We start from the raw sequence: 6,405 nt of genomic DNA, 5'->3' as shown, positions 1-6,405 counted from the left end.
CACCAGCCCCTTCAGTACATCTTCCAGCGCAAGGACGACAACTCGCCTGGACGAGAGGAGAGGCCGGGTTGTTTGGGCGGCCGTGCCTCCATGCATGTCCTACACACTCCTCGGGATGGCCTGCCATGTCTACCTCCAGGATGACCATGGGATTCGCTCACATTCTCCCTCCCTACCTAGTGCTGCCTTCATCTACTCAGTGGCGGAGCCACACTATGGCTGTGTAGTCATATGACTACACAGTTTTCCACTTACATAGGTAGAAATCATGTAAAGAATTATGAAAAAAATTATATAAATACATGTGTTTGACTACATAATTTTAAACTGACTACACAATGTTAACATTCTGGCTCCGCCACTGCATCTACTGACGGTCAAAGAACCAGAGAGCAGCTAGCTGGAGCCGAAAACAGCTAGGTAAGCACGTACATGGGGATGCTGCAAATGGCTTCCTCAGCTTTGCCTCGGTTTTCCTCTTCTTCTCTCTAAGAATACAATTCAATAAAATTGCACAAAATTTCTTCTACACGAAACAAGTGTACTTCTTGTTGACCCAATCAATCTATGAGCAAAGGATACAAAAATTCGCCATGACTGGTGCCTTTTTTCTGAACATTCGGTATCAGTAATCTAGCGTACATCTACCCTGAGTGCTAGCTTGATGGATCTCCATCCTCTAGTCTAATCTAAAAAGATTGGGAGTGCACGAGTCTTTAACTAATTAATTTGATTCTCTCTTTTTTTTTCTCTAGCCTCGAAACACCCGATGCAAAACAAGGACCAACTGGCGGATCGGAACAACTGCCATGCATCAAATCGACCAAAAACATCCCTTCATTCCGCGACATCGGTTTGACGACTCCATTGTACTAGTCGTGGCTAGTTCGAAACCAGCAACACAGACAGCTTCTCGATCGATTGCTCCAGACAGATGGCAACTGCTTTCCTGGCTCGCATGCATGTTAGTATACTAGTAACTCGCTACACAAACAGCTATTCGTTTGATCCATCAATCACGGCTACTTGATCACCTCATAAGTACCTATTATTGTAAGTTCTTACTTCTTATTTCGCTTTATTTTTCTTTGGCATCACGGAAGTATAATCAACTAGAGGAAATAATAGAAAAACAAGCTACGTGAAGAAAATGGCAGGGGTCACTTAAATTTTTGGCACGACCTTGCCTTGTATTTGGACATCCAAACCAGAACAGCAAATAGCATACTTCCGTTCAAGGCAATAAGTAGCCCACGAGACATACAAACTCCACCACAACTCTAATCCACCGGAAAACTGCCCAGCAATCAGCATCAAAGAATAGCTGATGCACAGCAGCACACCTTTCCGCAATCACATCGTAGGAGGGTTACATACAACACCGACATGATGCAATACAAGATTCTTCAGAATCTGAAACCTCACTAGCGCTGCATTACAACCAGAGTAACAAAAAAAAAACGCTGATGCACAGAGCAAGGCATGTATAAGACGGTTACTTCTCCCTTGGCCCTTCCAGCTTACACCCTGATCGATGATGCATCAGGCTGCAGGTTTCTTGCTGCCATCTAGCCCTCCTCCTGGATATATCCTTGAACAACATGAACCAAATCTTGATGGTCAGCTCCAGAGTAGCGACAATAGATTCGGAGGATGGTGGTTTCAATAATAAGTTGGAGAATGAAGTAGGCAAACAGAATGTGCAACATGTAGTTTAAATTTCAAATTCGGGAACAGTACATGAGTCTAATCTTGCAACAAGCAACACGTCAGCAAAAGGAGGCTGTTGCTAATTTAGAGTAGACCATTGACTAATCTACTTGTCCAGACCAAGACCTTAAAGATCACCACATGGTTAACGAATAAGAGGCATCTAAAAAAAGGAGAAAACATCTACAACTTCATAACTTGGAATATAAGTGCCACCACTGACAGTCACAGGTTTATTCTAACTCGGAAGCTTACAATAACATGGCAGCAGACAAAGACTTGCGAATTTTCAATCAAAATGCTATATCACTCATACTACGGCGTATATATGTCTTCAATAAAGGCAACATGAAAGCTTGATTAGAAAGGCGGCAAACTTCCATTTGGAAGAAAATCTAGAGATAACATGAGATCAATGTGATACGCAAGGCATACATGATTCAAATAATATACTAAGAAGTCCCGCCAACATTAGTGCAGTACTTCTGCACATACTGAGTTGTGATAGTGAACAGAACTAATCTATGGAGCATATCAATGCTACAATTCTTTTGTTTGACCAACTTATCACGTAGGGATTTAATTATATTTCTATTTTATTTTATATTAACAAGAGAAACACCGTGTCCATTGGCAGCGTCCCTGCTGCTTCCCGGTGGATCGAAAGCAACCTAGCCCTCTGAAAATAAGGTGAAGACACGATCTTGTGCAGGAACGTGTCAGTGTCGGCACAGAGTGTCTCTATCGTAGCCGCGTGCTCCCTCAGCTTCACGGCGTCGTCTCCCCCGAACTCCGCCGCACCTCGCCTGAGGTTCCCAGCCCTCTCCTGAGCGAACACCTCCACGGAGAAGATGCACGGAAGGTCCCGATGCACGGGGGGAGAGTCCATCTGACGCTGCATCTTGCCTAGCAACCGGGCCGTCTCTGAACGGAAGGTGGGCAGGTTCCTGCGGAGCGCTCCGTCCACGCCTGCCTCCGCCATGGCCCTGAAGTCGCCCTCCACGCTCATCATCGTCGTCGTCATCTATCGTGTTCTCTTCGATCTGCCGTAGAGTAGCGCCACGGCCTACCTAGCTACTCCAGTATATACTACCCACGTACTCCTCCGTCCAGTTTCCCGATTCGAGTCGGAACTGGGGCCCGACACAGGCTAGCCAATACGTAGCGACCGATGCAAGCGGTGAATCGACTGGTGATGCAGGCCAACAGCGCACAGTCCACGCCGCTTGGGGCCTGCCTGTCAGTGTGACCCAGGTTGGCCCGCGCTGCGCGAGCGTGTCCATCCGCTGCGGCAAAATCCTACAGCTCCTTTCCATCTCCAGTAAAACAGACAAAAAAAAAAAACAAGGGATCCCTTCAATTTCCCGGTTCGAGTCGGAAATCCTGCGGAGCGCTCCGCCATGTGCACGCATCAAATGAAGGAAATGTGCAGCACCCACCACTTATCTCTGCTTCTTTTCTTTTTTTTCTCTCCATCAAGACTCCAATATCTCTCTCTATTCATTTTCATTCCATTGGCCTCAAGGAGGCGGCACACGCGCGCAAGGAACGCCTCGGTTATCTCTCTCATTTCATTGGCGCACGCGGACTCTCTCTCTCTCAACCGCGCGACGCCTCGGCTATCGATCTCCTTCCCGCGCGCCACTACCACCCCCGAAAACTCGCTCTGGCATGCTGCCCCGCCACTGCCTATAAGTACAAGGCCATGGCCACCCTAGCCGCGTGTCGGCTATCGCGTGACTTGTGACTTTGGACTTTGGCGACGTCGACGAAGAGGAGAGGGCGCACTATGTTGGCTAGCTAGGATGCATGGGCCGTGGCGGAGACCAGAGGAGAGGGCATGCCACCTCACCAAACGAGGCGAGGCATGCCACTCTGGCGCCAGCGCGAGGCCGAGGGCATGAGAGGGAGCGCGCTTCGCCTCGGCTAGGATGGGCGGTGGAGGCGAGCACCCGTCGGCGAGAGCCCATAACCAAGTATACATTCCGACATAGACCCAGACATGAAACATCCATACGCAGCAGCAAACAAAGAGTTGCACTACATAAATTTTGCAACATCAATGAAGTACCAACGACCAAATTTAATACACAAAAAACTTGAACATTTGTTGCAGAAGCAAACTATTAAACATTTGACGGAGCCTATTGAACACAATTATTTTCACAAACATAGCAAAGTATCAACCATACACAGCAGACACCAACAAAGAAAATTCACCTTTATTCCCAGGCCAATGGGCAGATGTCAAAATTACCAATATCATGCAAACAATAAGTAATACATAAGTATCACGAAACCATATATCTCTGCAATATTACCCAAGGCAAGTCGCTGCTACTGCACATGGATTTAATTCACAATAACAATGCCACAGAAAACAGGGAACATCGTTGAGAAGTTGAGGATTACCCAAGACTTGTTCAATCCTCTAACCAAGACACACCCAAAAAATACACATACAGATGTGCTGCTGATGAGATTGATCTATCGATCACATCTGAAACGAACCTTGTGGGGTTTTTATACACATAAGCTTTTATTTACTACTGACATGCCCAATTTAACACGAGGGAAAGAAATTTTCGCAAGGCTACATGGAGGAGGAAAGAGAGCTCACCGGGAGAAGCTTGTTGGGGTGGCGTCCTGCTACGACACGGAATGGTGGCTGGGAACAGGAGATTGCCGGCGGCGGCTCCCCATGGAGCCCAGTAGCAGCACCTCGCAAAGGCAACCACCAGCTCTTCTCCACACCTCCCTGCCACCAGTCTTGCACCACACCGAGCTTCTGATGGCCCCGCTCCTTCCTCCTAACACGGCCATCGCAACGTTGCTCGTCCTGACTGGCCACCGGGAATATGGATGTAGCTCGGTCCCTCCCTGCCCTTGGCCCGCTCAGCCAGCAACAGCAGGGAGCGAGAGCGTGGCGAACGAGCAACAGGCAACATACCATATCTCTGCAAAATTATTTTATGTCAGTTCACAATTGTCCAGTAACCAAAAGAACAGCCAACCAGAAGAATGGTTGCATGGAGAATTTCTTTTAAAAGAAATGCATGTTTATAAGCCATGGAGGTGGCGCACCATCAGGCATGCCAAGCTCGCTGCAAACAGAATGGTGGCCGGCAGCGGCATCTCACAGAGGTGTCAGGAAGGTTGCCGGTGGCGGCTTGCCATGGAGACCAACAGCAGCATCTCGCAAAAGGCAGCCAGTTGCTCGTCCTTGATGCCTTCCTGCCGCCAGTCTTGCGCCACAGCAAGCTTCTGATGGATCTGCTCCTCCTGCCGGCCATGGCCATCGCGGAGCTTCGTCGTTTCCTGCGTTGCCAATATCAGAAGCAGGTTATCACGCGATCGAGAATGTAATACACTGTGTATCTGACAACAAAAATAGCACCTCAGAATCACAGTGGCATCCATTTAATTAACCTGTCCACTCCTCTACCTGGACTAAATCAGACTGTAACACCAGTGTTTTAATAGATTTATGTGACCCGGTGTCCCACATAGAAATGCAGAGTTCAATGGATTATGATCATATTATATTCTGATAGTGGGTGATGATAAAAATATGGCAAAATATAATCAAATATGTTATAGTATCAGTTTTGCCATTTCGATCTTCATGTTGTTGCTGAAGAAACACCAATGGAAAGATAAACTGGGGCAATCGCCGTGTTTGGATATCTTCAGAAATGTTCATGCGCAAGAGGAAAAATATACTTGCTAGTTTCCAATTACATCAAGAAGAGCAGAATGCCACGAAACATCAGTAGCTGACGAATGAAGAAAACTATCTTAATTCGCCAAAAAGAAATGTCAACTCGCTAACCAAAATTTCATCAGCCACTATCCGTTTCAAAAAATGCAAGTTGACATAATCTTAGCTTCGGGAAAACAGAGACAAGCAAAAGAGATGTGTAGAACAGAAATGACCAACACGATCACTCAATTCACTTTAGCAACGGGATTTCTGGACACTATTGCAGTCTGCAGCACATCATTGCAACCTGAACCTCCAGGTAGAAGAGCAGAATACGAAGGAAGAAGAAGACACGGGGTTGGGTCTGTCGCATGCGAGAACATTAATTACTCTACGGATTCACCTTTCTAGTTACGCGGCTGTAGCTAAGCAGAGATTGCTGCTAACGGAGGCCTCTAATCGCTGACGGCGAAAGCGAAAGTCTGCATCCAAGGGGGAAAAAATCAACCTTTGAACAGATTGCCGTGGTCGCCGGGATGGACCTTGGGGGTGCCGAGCAGCTCGATCTCCGGCGAGTCGTGGACGAGCGGGCGACACATCTGGCGAGCGGATGTGCCCTGGCCGCACGGCGGCGTCCATCCATGGGCGCCCCCCCGCGAAGACGCGGGCCACGGAGGCGGCGGCCCGGTCAGGAGCGGCGGCGTGGACAGAAACTGCATCGGCTGCTGTGTGGGATCCCCGCCGGCCACGGGGGTGACGGGCGCAGCTCCGCCCCTCCCTTGCCCTTGGCCCGCTTGGCCTCCTTGCTCTCGAGGTGGCTCGGCCAGCCACAGCAGGCGGCGCGAGCATGGCGGGCGGCGTGGATGCTCTCTGCGGGGAGGAGGCGCACTGGTGTTCTTTGTGTTGGGTAGAGGGAGGTGAGGCATCACATTTCCCTCTTTCTTTACTCAGCTCACGGGATTACTCTTTGCTTTTCCTTTGACAATACTACT

General features: G+C 48.5%; 1 long non-coding RNA gene across 2 annotated transcripts; it reads right to left on the bottom strand.

Moving 5' to 3' along the window:
* Positions 1-1,142: 1,142 nt before the first annotated feature.
* LOC124678705 lies at positions 1,143-6,049 on the bottom strand. 2 transcript variants are annotated; one of them, XR_006994606.1, is made up of 5 exons: positions 5,922-6,049; positions 4,795-5,028; positions 4,490-4,667; positions 4,331-4,431; positions 1,143-1,591 (listed from the first exon to the last, which is right to left on the bottom strand). It is a non-coding gene; the product is annotated as an uncharacterized LOC124678705 (long non-coding RNA). The 2 variants fall into 2 exon arrangements; XR_006994605.1 differs by having other exon boundaries at positions 4,331-4,667.
* Positions 6,050-6,405: the final 356 nt, after the last annotated feature.

Source organism: Lolium rigidum, chromosome 7 (genome assembly GCF_022539505.1).
Source record: "Lolium rigidum isolate FL_2022 chromosome 7, APGP_CSIRO_Lrig_0.1, whole genome shotgun sequence".
NCBI lineage: Eukaryota > Viridiplantae > Streptophyta > Magnoliopsida > Poales > Poaceae > Lolium > Lolium rigidum.
This window is presented reverse-complemented; position numbering and strand designations above follow the sequence as displayed.